Source organism: Carassius carassius, chromosome 46 (genome assembly GCF_963082965.1).
Source record: "Carassius carassius chromosome 46, fCarCar2.1, whole genome shotgun sequence".
Classification (NCBI taxonomy): domain Eukaryota; kingdom Metazoa; phylum Chordata; class Actinopteri; order Cypriniformes; family Cyprinidae; genus Carassius; species Carassius carassius.
The window spans coordinates 10734326-10752433 of NC_081800.1; the positions used below are offsets into that span (position 1 = coordinate 10734326).

General features: G+C 36.2%; 1 protein-coding gene across 2 annotated transcripts in view; it reads left to right on the forward strand.

Moving 5' to 3' along the window:
* Positions 1–7157: 7157 nt before the first annotated feature.
* The window catches only part of LOC132129411 (zinc finger protein PLAGL2-like), a 40328-nt gene continuing 29377 nt past the window's right edge, over positions 7158–18108 (forward strand). For both annotated transcript variants that reach the window (XM_059540988.1, XM_059540989.1), the window contains exon 1: positions 7158–7327. The gene's annotated coding sequence lies outside the window, so the exon portion shown is untranslated. The remainder of the gene's footprint in view (positions 7328–18108) is intronic.

Here is an 18108-nt window from a genome sequence, read left to right on the forward strand (position 1 = left end):
AAATGGGCACATCACATATTTAGTTTAGTTTAGTTTAGTTTAGTTTAGTTTAGTTTAGTTTAGTTTAGTTTAGTTTAGTTTAGTTTAGTTTAGTCTGCAGACTTAGACATCCACATCTATATCATAGTTCACCCAAAAAAAGTAATTTTGTGATCATTTACTCACCGCCATGTCATTCCAAACCCATATGACTTTAGTTCTCCTGTGAAACACAAAAGATATTTTGAAATATGTCTCTGTGTTTTTATGACTTTATCAATAAAAGGGATACGGTTGATACTGATTTTCATTGTATGGACAAATACATTCACAACATATCTTCTTACAGTAAGTCATTGAATTGAAAAACTGTGAAAAACAGTATGTGAAATGAGTAGTATGTCTCAATTTGTACAATGCATAAAACAGTAGGCAAAAAATACCCGGATGACCTACTACCTTCCAAGAATCTGAAGTGTGCATCTGATGGAGGCCACAGGAGAGGAGTTGTAAATGACAGTAAAGCCAAGCAACTGCTTTAAACATTGTTAATGTAGTACCTTATTATGTTTACTAACATTCATACTTTATGAATCATACTTTTTTAACATTCATGAAGTGTTTTCATCATCCAGTGTAGTACCTACACAGACAATATGCGATTTTCTTTTTTTAAGCACCTTTTGCTATATTGTGATGAAACATGTTGAACATTATCATCACCCAAACACAGAGTGCAGGCTTCCATGATCGTTCTATCGGCGGCCTGACAGCACGTAGAAGCTGTTTATCGCCTTCCTGAGCTAATATAAACCAACCATCTGCTTTTAACCAAACACATAAAAACATGCTCCCCTTAACCCAATACAGTCCCCAGTTCAGCAGCACAGAGGGGGCAGAAGGCAGCCGTAGAGCTGAATTTGTGCACCAGGGACCGTTCTAGTGAGGAAATTCACTCCAGATGTGTACAAATGGCCCCCTTCTTAATTGCCATTGTTGTCATAGATGTTTTTTGCAAGGCGTTGGTAACTTTTGTAGGAGATGACAGGATCATTTGAGTAAATGTGCTGGATTTTGTATAAATCAAACTAACAGAGGTTTAGGATAGAGAGCCATAGACCAATAGAAAAAAAGAAAAAAAGAAAAAAAAACAGAGGAATTAGGATGACACCTAAACCTGTTAGAGGTTTGACTACTGGCTACTTACTCATAAACAGCCACAGATGTTCCCCAATGCCCTTCAAACACTTCTGTCGGGCTTTATTCAGTGTACATGTGCGCATTTCCCCCATTCTGTTTCCTGTCATAATGGCATTCATATAAAGCCAGATATTGGCTTTGTGAGTCCAGTGGTTAATCAGAGAGTAATTAGGAGCTGGTCCTGCAGGAATGGAGGGTTGACTTTGCTTTGAAACTCACTCTACCCTTGCTCCTCATAACAGTTTTTTTTTTTTACAAGCACCGCTGAGGTGGAGAGAGAGGAGAGGTTTTACTGGGCCAGCAGTGTGGTGTGTGGCGTTTCACAGAGCACTTTAAAATCAGTCTGGATCATCTAAAATATAGATGATATATATAGAATATCTAGAATTTCACCTTGTATATTCTGTACTTACTGCTTATTGCACTTCTGGTTAGATGCTAACTGCATTTCGTTGCCTTATACCTACATGTGCAGTCACAATAAAGTTGAATCTAATCTGAATCTAATTTAATCTAATCTAAATGACAGACCACCACTCCACTGTAATCAACCTGAATGAAGCCCAGCCCCAAAGTCCTAAAAAAAACATAAACAAACAAGCAGATAATGACTCATCAGCTAGCTTCTTTTTAAATGGATCCACAACCTCAATTTAGAATTTAAAGACAAAGACTGAATGTGTGCGGATGCTGATGTCTAACAGAAGCTGTGTGTAGGCTTGTGTATGAAAGAAAGAGAGAAAGTGGCCACTTCCCAAATGAAATGAATTCTGAATGCTGTTAGGCAAGCTTTAATTTTACCTATATATTTGGTCATACCTTTATAAATGCACTGCACTTTTGAATAAAAAAAAAATCTGAAACTTTATGTGGAGTTGCTTGTTATTCCAATAAGAGATGTTTATGTAAGCTTAGGACCAATAGTTTTTTTATTGTTTTTTTTTTTTTTTGTCCAAAATAATTAATACAATAATCTTGTAATATACTTAACTAATATCCAACCATCCATATGCTGTATTAAGTGTACATCAGCATTTAAAGTTGCTGCTGTGATCCCGGTACCAAAAAAAAAAAAAAAATTATTAATAATATATGAACTTTGTCCCATTTACAATCTCCCCTTTCTTGACAAATTTTTTGTGAATTATTTCTACTCAATTGCATTCCCAACTTAATGCAAACAATCTTTTTGAGTACCATCAATCAGGATTCCTTATACTCCACAGTACTGAAACAACATTAGTTAGGTCGCTAATGATTTGTTAATAGCTTCTGATTCTGTCTGTCTTTGTATTTTGATTCTTCTTGATCTCAGTGCCACTTTTGAAATTGTTGATCATTCAATTTTAGTTACCCATTTAGAGTTTGTCTTTGGTGTTTCTGGGACTGCACCAGTTTGAGTCTTATCTTTCAGATCAAAAGAAGTTTGTTGCTAAAGGTTGTTGCAGGTCTGATATCGGTGTGGTGGAATCTGATGTTCCTCAAGGATCAATTTTGGGCCCTTTACTTTTTAGCATCTATATCCGTTTGGTCAACTTTTAAAATCACTTGGTCTCAACTTTCACTTTTATGCAGATGACACTCAGGTTTGTATACATTCAAAACGTGATGTTGATGTGTCTTTTCTTACTCAATGTATTTTTGAGATTAAAAAGTGGATGTCTTGAAATGTTCTGTATCTAAATAGTAACAAGACGAAGGTAATGCTCATTGGTTCATCCCACTACGTAAGGCTGGATCTTTAACTTAAAGTGTAGATGGCTCTACACTGGAATTTCAAACATAATTTTGGGGTGATATTTAGTGCTCATTTAACATTTGTTCACCATGTTCAGAACACTGTCAAGACATCATTTTTTCATCTTAGAAATACTGCCAGATTGTATCCTATATGTTATAATTCACGGTGGCTGAAAAGTTCATCAAAATCTTTGGATTTTCTCACATTGATTATTGCAATGCTTAGCTACTCTAAATAAATTACAGCTGGTTCAAAATTCATCCACTCAAATCCTGTCTGGAAACAGGACAAGAGATCACATCACTCCCTGTCAGATTTTGTTTCGATTTTAAAATTCTCAAGCTTACTTATAAGGCTTTCCATTGTTTTGCTTCCCATTATATCCCTGAGATTTTAGCCTTCTACGCCAGCGCTTGATCTCCACTCCTCGGAAGCTAGCCTTTTAATTGTTCTGCTTACTCGTTTAATATCTGATAGAGCATTTTCTTCAACTGCTCCAAAACGTTAGAATTCTTACTGGGCAATTATGCAAGCAGAATCCCTTAGTATTTCAAAATCTTCTCTAACAGAAACTTTCAGATAAACTATAATATGTTCATTGCTGCATATTATTACATGATATTGGAATATCATTGTAATTGTATGAGTCCATATGAATCCAGTTCTTTCTACACTCTTCTTTCCTTAAAAGAACATTTAGGAAAGAAGTTGTTTAAAAGAAGAGAACACTTCTGGGGATCACTGCTTTAACATTTTTGTTTTTATTTTATTTTTTAGGCTTAGAATGCAACATAATGCATCATTATTAGTATATGATGAGTTCATATGTAAATTAATGCCATTTGTGAACATTGCAAGGTTGTTCTTTTTAAGTTTTTCAAGAATTGTATTAAAATTTTCATATAAAAAGCTTACTGTTAATACAGTTTTATTATTATTATTCATTTATTTGTTTATTTAGACTTGTGAATTCTTTTGTTTGGACACCTTCAGCTGCTCCCCAGCTCACTCAGCAGCAACCTCTCACCTTCACTTCATGGCATGTGAAGTTTACCTGACCTTCTCTTCACAAGTGAGAAGTCACTTCTGACCACTGTACTGAGAGCAGTTATGCTTCAGATATTCTGCTATTGCCTGAACACACAAATATTTTGACAACCATACCAATGGCTTTAAGAAAGTGACATGTCATGTCTTTGATTTCATTTCCTACTAAAAAGTTTTCACTGACATTTTGCATTTAGCAAAACAATAAATAAACACTGGATCATGTAAGCTTTGTGTACATGATATGCGTGTGTACATACATATATATATATATATATATATATATATATATATATTTGTTGATGCATGGACATCTGTTATCAGTTGTTCTAAATCAATATGAAAAGAATAAAATGAAATTAATAAAATCACTCTCCAGTTTATCATTAAAGTGCCACATTCTTTAAAACAATATTAAATGGCCATAATCATTTTAAAAAGTGCACATTTTATGGTTTATGGAGAGTTTATACAGCCATGCATGTATGTATTATTTATTTATTTACTGCTTAAATTATATATTTTTTAAATATCTGATGGTCATTGCTTGTGTCACATGCATCTGATCTCCAGCAAAAACATCTTTAAACATTTAGAAAAATAAAAATAGATGCAAGCAGTTAATTCACTTGCTATTTGATAAATGAGTGATTTTGGGTGCCTTATATGTCTTTTAAATTGTATAAAAGCCTCAGTTCCTGACCTTTAATCATCTCATACCACATAGTGTAGTCATTTGAGCTTTTCCTTTTGATCTTTCTTCCTTGTCTGCACACATAACGTCTTTTAAAATATCACTCAATCTAATTCGTCTAAATTTAATGTGGTGTACAAACTATTTTACGTTTCTTACTCTGATTTGAACTATTAGTGTAACTCACTATGTAAAAAATTGCTTTATGTGGTAATATCTAAACTAAATAAATTAGTTTAATTCAAATTATGATTTTATATGACTTAACCAGTTTGTTTACATTAACGGGAGTCATTTTAAGGTTCAGATTTTCATTCAGCTTATTAATGAAATTCCAAGATATTTTCATGTTTCCTTCAACCGACTGTTAGACTGTTAGAAACGAAAACTTTATATAGCCTACGTGTCGACAAGTACCACGTTTTGTATGTTTCTTCGAGAAAAGGCTAGAATAGGCTACCTCATATTTTTCAGATATTTAAAATATTTATTCTAAAATAAAATAAAATTAAGGTAATTATTTTTTGTAGGCTAAGTCACTGTCGCCTACATCATAGCTAAATTTGCATTAAAAGAAAAAGACTGAAAAGCAATCCAGCATAAATATTTTTTTTCTTTTTAAATTCAGTAAGCCCATTCCTAAATTAAAATATCTCTTTTCAAACGTTCTCACGAACGTCCCCTTCAACTCACAAAACCCGCAACAATTCCGTTTCAGAACTCTCGGATATTATCAATCCAAATATCATTCAGTATACAGACATTTTTCGAATGACTTTTTTGAGCAATTTCACAACAGATCTCATAAATTCACATTCAAAAAAAAAAAAAAAAAAACCTTCTGAAACCTTCGTGCCAGAAGGGCTCCTGGGTTTCTTTTTCTCTTTTGACATCAAAACTCGGAAAGGTTTCGCCCCTTTACATTGAGCATGTCGAGAGGATTATTGAAGACCCCTGCTCCCCCACCCTCTATCTCTCCCCCACACACACACAAACACACACCCGCGGGTCGGAGGGGGTTGGGGTGGTGAGGAAACGGGCTGCTGTGCCCTGGAAGTGATTCTTCCCCCAAAACACAAGGTGAAACGGGAGAATCGGAAACTACACGTGGGACCTGCCCTAAACATCTTTTATTAAATCAGACATTTTCTAGAGACATAACCACAAATGTTCAATTGATCAATCAGCATAAAATCTTACCAGATGTTACCACTTGATTAAACATCTAATGAGAAACTATTTTTGTTTACTAATCATTTGAGAATTGCATTTTACCTGATGTAGCGTCAGAAAACTTCAACAGGACACTCCAGAAGATTTTAAGGGCTCTCCCAAGTTGTCTTGATTTCTAGTTAATGCAATTAATTATTCAGAATAATTATTTATTATTCATGCCTTCCCCATGGAAACATCATCCTCTTAAAAATTTAGTTTGATGAATATTTGCATGCATTTATTGTATTTATTTGTTCTTAATGTGTGAATATCTGATGGGCATTGCAATACAATCACATGACCTTCAACAATATCCTTTTTCTTTTTTTTCTTTCTTTTTTTAGGATATTAATAGATTAAAATATATATATTTTAAAAAAAATATGTCATGACAGGCTGTTCAGAAAATCTCAACAGGACTTAGATCACACTTCAGAGGTTTTGAAAATCATCCAAAGATTGTTTGCTTGTGTAGGCTATGACCTTTTTTCTGACTGATTTTAAATTATATTAAAACAAACAAACAAACAAACAAACAAAAAAAAATCTATATTTTACATTTTAATTAGATTGAAATAAACAGTAATACAATGCTCATTTTTAGATTTATTATATTTTAGATTCATTATTTACATTTGTAAACCTAAAGCCATAAAAAATAAATACAAAAAATACTCCTGTAGACCTGCTAAAATAAGAAATTAGGTTTTGTACAAATGATTCGCTGTAAAATGTTTTCATATTCGTTTCCATTCATTTAACTCGAACAATTCCTGTCATTTCTACTCCGTTTTCTTAATCAGTAGCTATATATTTTTATCACTGCAGTTTGCACAACTTTAATTTTACTTAAAGCAAAAACAAGTAAAAAAAAGTTTTAAATTGTTTACATTTAAAAAAAATAACGTTTAGAAGAAGAAAAATGCAAAGCCATTGATTAATCCAGAGTTTAATTGCTTAAGGCTGTATAATTATTTCTTAAATCGAGATTCATCAAAACGTCATATTGCATTACAAAACTGCGCGGCGTTCTGTTTTCAAATAAAGAGCAGCTTGTTGACTTAGTCTCCTTGCATTAAACATGCTTGCATTAAATAATTCAAAAACGCTATCGGCTGTCTCAATCCTTTTACTTTCGATACACATTCACCGACGAGCCTCATCGGTCCCGCCGTTATCTATCTTTAATCACAACGATATGTAAACTACAGCCCCATAAACACACAGCACGCACACACCAGTTCACCAGCCCCTGTGAAAAGTTTGTGAAAGTGGCCTGACGTCACACTCCCACAATGCTCGCGCGCCCCATAACTCTGCTGCTGCAGCCTGAGGAGCGCGAGACACTCAGGCCCCGAAAAAAGAAAAATTAGAGAAAAAAATTGGAAAAAAATAATAAACCAACAGATCAAGAGGTGAAAGACCGGGGACGGTGGTGTGGGGCTCCCACGGTAGGTTTGCGCTCAGTCGGTGCTGGAATGTGACGGCGGTTCCTTGTGAAATTGACTAATGCGGCACTGGAAAGTTTTTGGTGGCAACTGCTCGGTTTTTTTTCTGCAAGTCTTCATAATTTAGCTGCACGCTCTGTTGTGTGCATGTTTTTTAATGAGATCCCGATAATTAATGCAACTCTTTCGGCCGCTGATCGATATGGCACATGATACACGAGTGCTTCATAGTAATAACACGGTTGATATTTTTCCGCGAGCCGACGTCATTTATTTTTGTAAAACATTGTTGAGGCTCCGGGTATTTAACTTTTAATTGGTGCACGTTCGCTCGCGCTTCGCAAACTTCATCGATAAATACAGTGCGGATGCTTTTTGTTTACAAACCGATGCATTTGCATTGAATCGACCGTCGGCTCGGCTGTGTTTGGTGCTGTTCAGTGGGACTTTGGAGCGAATAGTTGAATTTTAAGTAATTTCTGAATATTTCTGTCTGTGCTGTGAACACACACGAGCTGAAGCTCCGTTCCTGTTGAGTTACAAACACTGGTTTATACAAATGCGTCTGTCTATGAATAGTTCACTGATTGATTTGAGAAAATCACACTTGGGCTGTAAATATACAACTATTTTTGGCTAGTTTGTCTCGTGCTATAACTCTAGCTCGGTGCTTGCTATGGCTTTTCTGCTGCTCGGCATTTGTTTGCCACAGATCGGTTGTTCCTGGGCGGATTGTGACTTTTCTATAATGCCGTCTTGTGTGAAAAACTTTGTTTGTGTATTCCTATAAAGAGGTGCTCAACAAACAAGAGTGTCAATCGGTGGGTTGAGGTTTTTGGGCACCTCGTTTTGATGTTCATTTGCATATGGCCATGTAAAGATCATTAATCAGTCACCATGCTGAGAAATGATCACATTATGTTCAATAGTGAGACAAACTGTAAACATTGTAAAGAAATATATCCCACCAAACTGAAAAAATAAGTTTAAGTTCTGCATTTAGTTAGAGTAAAATCAAAATGGTTCTTCAGTCACAACTTGAGTGATGAGTTTATTACACTTTTATAACCACATTGAATCGAAGAAAATATCATTAAAACGGATCCAGTTGATGACAAATGGCATGTATTGTTAAGTTCATTGATTGTCAGAATGATTCAAATTTGTTTACAGCACAGAGAGCTCACTGAAATGATTTAAGATGTAAAACTAAAAGTTAATTTTTGTTTTTTAGTCACATATATGCTTATGCAATCTACCAATCATCCACCAGTAAAGGTGCAACACCATCCCTACGCATTAAACACATGCAGTTGGGTGACATCTCTTTAAAATAACATAAAAATGATACCTTAAAAAAATTTTGTCCCACTAAAATTGAAACCTTGAGTTTAATTGGTGTTTTAAATATGATGTGAAATCAAAGTCACAATCTGCAAGTTTCTTTGAATATTTTGAATATTGTTACTAATAAGGGAAAGTTGTGAAAGGTTGTGAGCAGTTTAAAAATGTGTTTTTTGCATTGCTCATTGTATTGTTGAAAGTACAGAAATTGGAATTTAAGTGAATTTGTTTTGCTGTTATATATGAACATCACTGCGGCCAATCTTTAATTCACCAGTCAGCATGATTGCAACACTATTTACATATTCAAACACCTGTAGCTGAGTGATATCTTTGTTTTAAACATAAATTACAGCATGTAAGATTTTCGTTGGCATTGCCTGTTTTTTCCTCTTGCTCTTGGTTGTGTTGTGCCAAAGTAATTTTTGTTGCTATGTGCTTTGAATATAATCTAAACGAAACAGTTAACTTTGGCTGGATTCGTTGGATGTGTGTGAAAAGATGGCTTTCTAACAGTGATTGATAAAGAACAGGTTGCGACGAGCTCTTGTTTGGTGGTTGTGCTCCATCATGGCCCTCTACTTCCACTGCCTCGAGCTACATAATAAGGAAATGGAAGTGAGATCGTCACGAGACAGTGCTTTTGTTATTGACATTGCATGTTGAAACGCATATTGTGAGGTTAAGATCGTTTAGCTTTTCAGCATTGGCTCTGGTTAGATGGTCTTTTGCTTCTGAGGGTCTATACAAGGGTTTGACTGATTAATGAGTTTATCTGAGGGTTTGACAAGGGCTTGAGTGAGAACAATAAAAAAAAATAGTTCTAGTTCTTGTTCCATCTCAGATTTAGATTTTAATTTTCACGTGTTCTCTGAAAAGGCATCTTACATGCTTGATTCAGTGTGTGAGTCAGAGAGAGAGAGACAGAGCATGTGCATCAAGGGGGCTTCTCCTCTGAAAACATCCCACAATTCCATGCTTCTCGGTGGGTAACAGGCTGATTAACATGAGAAAGGACATCAGAGGGGTTAATAGGTAGGACAGGCTTTGGAGAGCACAAACGCTACTAAATACCCAGTGTAGAATGAGGATCAGCCCTCATCTGAGTCCTTATATCCTCCACTTATAGGAGTGAGGAGCGAACAAGGATGATGCTGTGCCTTAGATTTGTACCGAGTTATATTAATATAGCTATTTATTTTGCATTGTGATTTAAGTGATTTGTGACCGTAATATGTGCTTCTGGTTCAGTCGATGAGTTTGTTTGTATGTGTGGTTGCGAGGATATAATATGTGTTTGTGTTGTGTCTAAATCCATGTCTGAAATGGCACTGGGGAGTGTTTATGTGGGCAGTATGAACAGTAGCTGACCTGGTCGCCCCATAAAAAAGGGAGGAGAGAAACAGAGAGATAAAATCAGGCCAAGTTCACGAGGACTTTACAACTCCTCCAAGCCCCATAACACCAGATTTGATTCTTATCAGAAAACGATTCATGTCAGAACCGACAGAGGCATGAAAACTCGTTCACCAGGATTCAGATTTGAATTTTACCAGTGGTGTTTTTAAGGCTACTGAAATATTATTGTACTTTAAATGTGTATTATGGATATTAATTAGTGTAGAAAGTTGTTGAAATCAACTCCAAATATGCTATAAACTTTTACTGTGCGGAAAAACCTTTTCATTTATTAATACATTTTAAGAGGTGTTATTATTTGTTGTCACGAAAAGAAGCCCTTATGTATGGTTTTATATGAAAGTACTTTTAAAGTTCTTTTTCACATAGAATATGGCAAATTTAGCAGATATATTTACATTTTATGAATATGTCATCAAACAACCAAAAAATTAAGATTGATTATAACAATGATAATGTGCAGATTAATAATACATTTATAATGTCCCATTGACAAATAGTGTCTTAAAATGAAAAATTTGTTGATTTAAATGAAACCATTCTCAGAAACTGATTTAAATCTGTCTGGATTGTACTGGAAACATATTTTTTTGTCAGGTAACCTAAACATTTGGTTCATGTGGTAACATCTAAGTTAAGTTTTATTCTAGCCAAAAATATTTTAAAAAGAAAAAAAAAAACAGCTAACTATTTAAATCTTTCAGGTAGATGTCATGTGGCTCCTTAAGGCAACAAAGTGGCATAGTTTTGTTTTGAAAGTTTGGAAAGTCATAAATCGAATTGTTTATTATGGATTTCTTAGTCTGAATTTACACTTTTGATGCATTTTACACTGTCCTTAAACATTTTGTGAAGTATTTCTTTTCAGTTCCCTCATCAGTCGGAATTCGATTTGCATATGATGTAGCGCAAAGAAAGAAGATAAAAAGTAAATAAATAAAAATAAAGTTTTAAGGGACTAAATGTTAGCGTACAGAACAGTGTTCAGAGGGGCTATAAAACAACAGTTTCATCAATTGCAAATCCAAGCTCATTAACTGAAGGAGAAAGCGTCATCAAGTAAACCAAACAAAGAGTAATAGAAAAGAAACCCATAAATAGCACATGTGTAAATACATGCCAATGTTCTTGACAGCTTTGCAAAACGAGTCCAAACATAAAATACAAATGCCACACACACTGCAACCAAGTCGCACACACACACACTAGAAAAGAGTGTCTTTTTTTTCTTTTTGCTGGCACGCATTCTGACTGCACTTGAAGTATGTCCCGCATTTAGATAATAATAATAAGATGCGAGATGTTTGATACGCATAGTGCCACTGTACATGAGTAGAGCTGTGCCTTTGAAAGCAGCCAGCCAGGTGTAGCTTTTCAAGGCCCGAGTCTCTCCATCACTGAACACCACTTATTCTGCAACCCCTCCTTCTCTTCCTTCAGATCCCCCTCGTCCATTTTTCCACCCCAAAGATGGGTCTTCTTCCTCTCCGAGCTACTTTCTTACTCGTTTACTGTCTCTCTCTTATCTTTGATGTGAATTTATTGTCTTTGTTCAGGAAATGAACTGTTTTTTTACTGTATAGTAAACTTGTAACGTCTTTAATGTGATTACACTAATATGCTCTGTTAAGAAAGATGTTATAACGGGTTCTTCAAGTAAAAAATTGTCAAAATATGCCCTTAAATAATATATTCAGTATATCAATAGCTCAATGGAAAATGATCCCACATTGTAATAAACAGTTACATTAAACAGCTATTTCTACCTGATCTAACTCTTAAACTTGGTTTTGTGTAACGGTTCGATTTAGATCGATAATATTTTTTGAATTGGTTGAATTTAGGTATTACCACATTAAAAACTGATGAGAAATAAAACCAAAATCGATCTAAAATCTATCTAAAGCATCATCATCCAACAGCGACACCAGGCAGGTTCAGAAGAGGACAGTGTCTTTTGTGTTTTCATTGAGATCGTGAGGAGGAAATAGTGAATTAAAGGCGTAAAAGTCACATGACAAGAGGCGGTGCTTCTGTGTCATTGTGATTGGCTGATCACTCTGCACACCTATCATGTGCACAACTGTTCTTGGCTGAATCCATTCATGAATCCACTCGGACAGCTTGACTTTTTAGTAACCGATCAAATGACAAATAAAAACATCATGACCTGTAATATGCGTCTAAAAATGCATATTCATCAGTATTCATTATCATTAGCTGTAGTCCTCAGTCTTCAGCATGATGCTGTTTACTTCTGTTGATTAGTGTGGATATGAGAACTCTTTGTACGACACTAAAAGGCTGATAAAATGTAATTCTGGGGGAATGGATTTGACGGTAAATTGTAACAGTATGAGAAAACAAACAATCAAGACCAGTCATATGGAAAGGATGTGAAATAAGATAAACTTTATGAGCCCCAAACGGATACCACAGCGCTCACAGACACACAGCCATGCACAGAGAACCCACAAGACCTTGAGCGTGATTAGATGAGTCCGTCACAGAGAGGAAAAAGAAAGCTGGATGATGAGAAAGAGTGTCACAGGAAAACATTTGTGATTCAGGTGCTCGTTTCAGTTGTATCCCACACATATTAATCAAATGTTTTGATTTAGAGGGAGGGATTGTTTAGTTGTGTGTTACTTAAACATGTTTACTTAATATAGGTTTAATACATTATATATTTTGTATTGTTTATATTCTTCATAGTTTTATATTATATTTAATATGAATGGTTCAGATCCGAAGGTAAATTTTGTTGTTATTGTTTAAATGAAGTCCTATGCCCAAAACCAAAAAATAGCCTATTGAATATGTTATATTCTCTCTCTCTCTCTTTCTCCCTCCTTCAGTTGCTCTCATTAAGTGTTTCCACAGTGGAAATATTATATTTTATATATTAACTGTATTTTTATATTCTGTTTAATGAGCAGAAAAAGCAAAGTCCTTTTTTTTTTATTTAACAAATCAACAATCTAAGGTAAAAAAAAAAAAGTATATATATTTTGTTGTTGTTGTTGTTTTACCTAAGATATGCCAAAATCCTTATTTCTCCTTTCTCTGTTTAATTGAAAAACAATTTTCATCAACTTAAGTATAAAAGGTGATAATTTTATTTAGTGTCTTGCAATCATAGACCCTCATGATGTATTCTGGGGCTTTATGAATGCAAATTCAATCTTTCATTTGGGGGAGAATTTCTGGCAAATATTTTCTTATCTCTCTCCCACTCATTCACTTTGTGAAGCTCTGTAAATTGGCTTTATGTTCTGGAGCTCTGCTCACAGCTCTTCATTATTGTGTGTGTTTTTACTCTGCTATAAGGTTTTCATGCTGCTATAATTTGGCTTCCTGACGTGGGACCTGTATGCAAAGTGCATGTTTGTGTGAGCAGCTTAGTTTGTGAGTGAAATCCGAGAGCCTGTTTGTACAGAAGCTATTTAAAGTTGTAGATGATTTGTAGATTTGTGGTGATATAATATGAGTTTGATGGAGAAATGTTTCCTGGCAGCACATGAGAGCGACGTCTCATTGTGTGCGGCCGGTCAGGTGTGTGGTCCACCGAATCCATTGTTACATTTTCAACTGGAACTGAGAGAAGAATCGCTAGAAGATCTTAGTGTCAGTATTTACTCAGAAAAAATATATGAGTGGAGGAAGAAAGAAAAATTATGAAAGGAATCATGCATCATGATGTGACTACTTTATGCTCATACATATTACCAAAGTTCTGCAATTGCTTTCATTGTCTCTGTTACTCTTAAACAGACAGAATTAGTTGTTTGTTTATGGAAAATGCTTCAGTTCTCTCACTCTAATTGTGTTTTTTATTTTTGCCATTTTTAATTATCAAAAATGATAAGCACAGTAATATATATATTTAATCAGTAAATATAGCAATAATTTAGTGATATAAGGGGCAGTAATAGTTATAAAAATAAGAACAAGTACAGAGCAAGAAACTGTATTGAGATTTTTTCTGTTTAAAATGTACTTGATTTGATAACATCTAAATTAATTGGTTTTATTGCAGTCAGCAATGACTATGACTGAATCATCCCGACTGTCGTTTTCAAGAAAAATCGCTTCTAAATGCATCTACTGCACGTTTTCCAAAATGCATTAAATAATAAAAAAATCAACCAAAACCAAACCAAAAAATGTAAATAAAATAAGAGTGTAAAACCTGTTGAATGTGTCGATCAACAGTATTAAAGTAAAATATAATATTTAATATGAAGTCCTGAGATGTCATTTTTAAGGATCAGGACAGGTAGAAATCACTTAAGATAACATCCGCACATTTTCAAGACTTCATGAAAATCCTAATATAATAAAAAATGCTTTTATTTTTTACTGTAATTTCTGAAGGTGTGCGGCTCAAAAATGAGTTGTTCTGCAACAAATGCTCCACAGTAACACTCGCGTTGATCCTTTTCGGACAATCTTTAAAAAATATGTGGTCTCTCTCTCCCTCCCTTTCTTCCATGTTTTCTCAGGCTAACCACAGCTCACTCCAGTGGCAACACAGCAAAATTGTAGATGCTGATTTCCTCTCAAAGGGATAGCGAGAGAAAAGAGGAGAAAAGGAGAGAACAAAGGGAAAGAAATGAAAAAGAGAGCGAGAGAGAGAAGCTCTGGTGTTAAAAAATGACCTCTGTTGCTTGCTTTCTTCCTCTCTTTCGCTCTCCCTCCCTCTCTCTTCCTCACAAAGTCCAGAACAACAACAACAGGAGAGAGAGAGAGAGAGAGAGAAATGAAAGTAGAGAGAGGACTGTGGTTCTCTTTCTGTGTGCCCTCCAGTGGCAGCGTGAAGTTTTCAGTTTGATTGAAGGGCCCTTTTCTCTGCTGTGTGGTGTGAAAGCTGTCCTAATTGAATGATAAAGTGGCCCGAGATGGAGTCCAGTGAATAGGCAACAATACACAGCCTGTGTGTGGTAGAGGTTTTTTTTTGGTTCTCTTCCAGGCCACTCTCTCTCTCTCTTTCTTTCTCTCGCTATCTCTTTCTCTCTCTCTCTCTCTCTCTCTCTCTCTCTCTCTCTCTCTCTCTCTCTCTTGCCCCGCTGTGAGTGGGGGTCCCATTAACGAGCGCTCTGCTAGATTCGGTCACATGACTCCTCCCTGCCCGCTCACCCGGCCCCTCCCTCCCCTGCCCGAAGAGTGGCCAATCAGACGGCAGCAGGGATATTTCTCAGTGACCATGTGGTTGAATGCCCTCATTTAGTGAGCAGCTGACTCACAGCACATGTCTTTCTCTGTCACACACTTCGCCTGCCGGACGCTGGTGAGGGAGAGAATTCCATGTCAGTGCACTTTCCGCGTACGCCGTTAACAGTCCAGAATGGCTCTTCTTCTGGTTTAGCTGTAGTGGGATCGTATCCGATGAAAGTGAAACGCTCTCTAATGTTTAATCAGAGGCAGACGCTGTTCATCTTTTGATTCGATCACTAATAATATAACACTGTTCATGATGCAATTATTGTCTAGTTCACTGGCGGGTCACTAGCTGATCTTAGAGGGTAACACATTTAGTGTTATGCCTGTTACATGTTATTTATATTTATCTGCAGTTACTAGATCCTTTATTTTTATGTTCAGAACAAGAATACACAGAACGAACATCTATGTCATGTAACCATCCATTAGAGTTTGTCTATGCAGATTTTCTGCTGTAAATGTAATTTATATTAAAAAAGAGAGTAGATTGAATTTATAGGCTTGTTTTTATAGCGCAGGTTTGGGTTAAGGAGTTTTTGAGGTGTTAAAATGATTAATGCAATTTTTCCCTTAAAAGAGCTATGTGGAGGTTTTTACTTAAAAAAATCTTTAAGATAGAGTTTTCATTTGTACATGTATGAGCCAACCATGATGTAAAAAAAAGAATGACACCTCGACTGTCCACCACGGTCGCCTCTATCAGCCTGTAGGCTCAATTGTGTGTGGAGGAGTCGGGCCCGAATTGGCACGAAGATTCACAAAATGTGACGTCATGCGCGTTCTCGCCTACTTGGGCTTACAACCGTACGGCACGCCAGCCATTATAGTAAGCAGCGGCAATAGTGTTTTCAAATGGACTTTGCGGATGGAAAGAAGCGACCAGCCTCCTGCACAATTCAGACACCCACGGACACTCCTCGCAAGTAAAAAAAAAAAAAAGAGAGTGCGCACTGAGAACGAGCATGAGACTGGCTGCAGTTCCTCTAACGGCCACTGGTGTCAGTAACGGTTAGAAATTTCAGAACCTACGCAATGCTCCTTTAAATTAAAGACTTGAAGATGGAATCAAAAGGCAATAAAAAATAAATAAAAAATAAATGTGCCTCTAAGAAAGTTCCACTCTATCTAAATTTGGTTCTTTTTGTCAAAAAAGTTTGTAAATTCTCTAGGTTTTTTGACCCAGCTCTGTTCAGCTTGTACTGTTAAATAAATGTAGGGATATATAATTGTTTATTTTCATGGACAGTGTCTTCATGAATGTTACAGTAACTGTGTGCTGCTGCCTTGCTGGGGTCTGTTTGCACCGAGCGGCAACCTCCCGCTTTCTCTCGTGAAACCAACAAGGAAGTGTCTAAAACTGTAATTCATCGACTGGCCGCTTGAGGCTGGCTGCAAAAGAGAGTCAATCCCATAGACTCCCCATGTTAAAATGCCCAACTTTACAGCAGGAAAAAAATGTTTACAGCCTGGTGCAAAAAATGATTTTGGTCTATAAAGCTAATTTTGCCCTTCATGACAACTGTGAGGGGGGTGAATTTTTTTTATAACTCATCCATTTTAAATTATATTAAGCCTTAAAGTTCTGCATAATTAAGGGCGTGGCCACTTGAGTGACAGGTTGTTTGAAGCTGCTGGCAGTGCTGTCGCGCTAAGTGGGCATGGCTTCAGCAACCAGCTCCCGCCTTTTTGCCCATTTACGATTGTCCGGGAGAGTCGCGCGGTGACGGGCTATAAAGATGGCTTTAAGCTTCAAAAACGCTCTTCAGGAGTCTACGGGTGATGTCATGGACACTACATCCATGTTTTTATACAGTCTATGGTTTGCACATTAGCTCTTCCTCTCTTTAGCATATACAGCTAATCTGTTAGGTTAGCAAAGACAAGCACAATCTGAGAAGTTTTATTTTCTATTAATGAGTTCATGAGATTAGTGTCAATTGCAAATTTTTGCCCCCTAACACAGACAAATACACCTGGAATTAAAACATAGGCCTACACATCAGTGATGCGTGGGTTGATCCAAAATGAGCGTGTGCCTGTGGTCACCCGTGGCTACGAGTCATCCAAAAATATTTTTAATGATATTCGGTAGGGATGGGCGTTTTCTGCAAATATCACATTCAAATATTTGAGCTCACAAAAAATGAATATTCGAATATTTGTTTATTTAAATTAGGTTTAATGAGACAGAGGTTATTTTTCAGCAACATTTATTGTTTCGGTCATTTTGAACAAGCTTACACACAATAAGCTTGAACATCACACATCGTGTTTTGTAGCTGAAAACCTTTAACAATGCGTGCAAACCTAACAAAAGCAGATTAAAAGCAACAAAAAAAAAATTAACATAGAAAAAACGTAAAGCAGCCTGCAGCAATTAGGCTATTGTAGAACGTAGCCTACACTTAACTTTTAAACTTTTAAACTGTCAGCAAATCTTTTTTTCTTTTTTTCTATTGTTTTAAATGTTGTTGTTGAGAAACGGGCATGTAAACATGATCGGGGGAAAGTCGGCTCCTAAGTCTGTTAACAATAAGGCCGGCCGCGGAGAAAACGCGCTCTGACGGCACAGACGTTGGCGGGACTCACAAATAACGGTGTGCTAAGCAAATAAGTTTTGTGAAGCGCTTCGTGTTTTCGTTTCACCACTGAATGGGATCCTCATCTGGTGGAATACATGGCTCCAGCAAGAACTGTTCCCACTCGTCTCGGCTGGACTCTCTGTAATCATCGCTGGAGAACTGGCTCAGCCTTTTCCGACGAGTGGGCATTGTGCCATCCTCTTCATCATTGGTGAC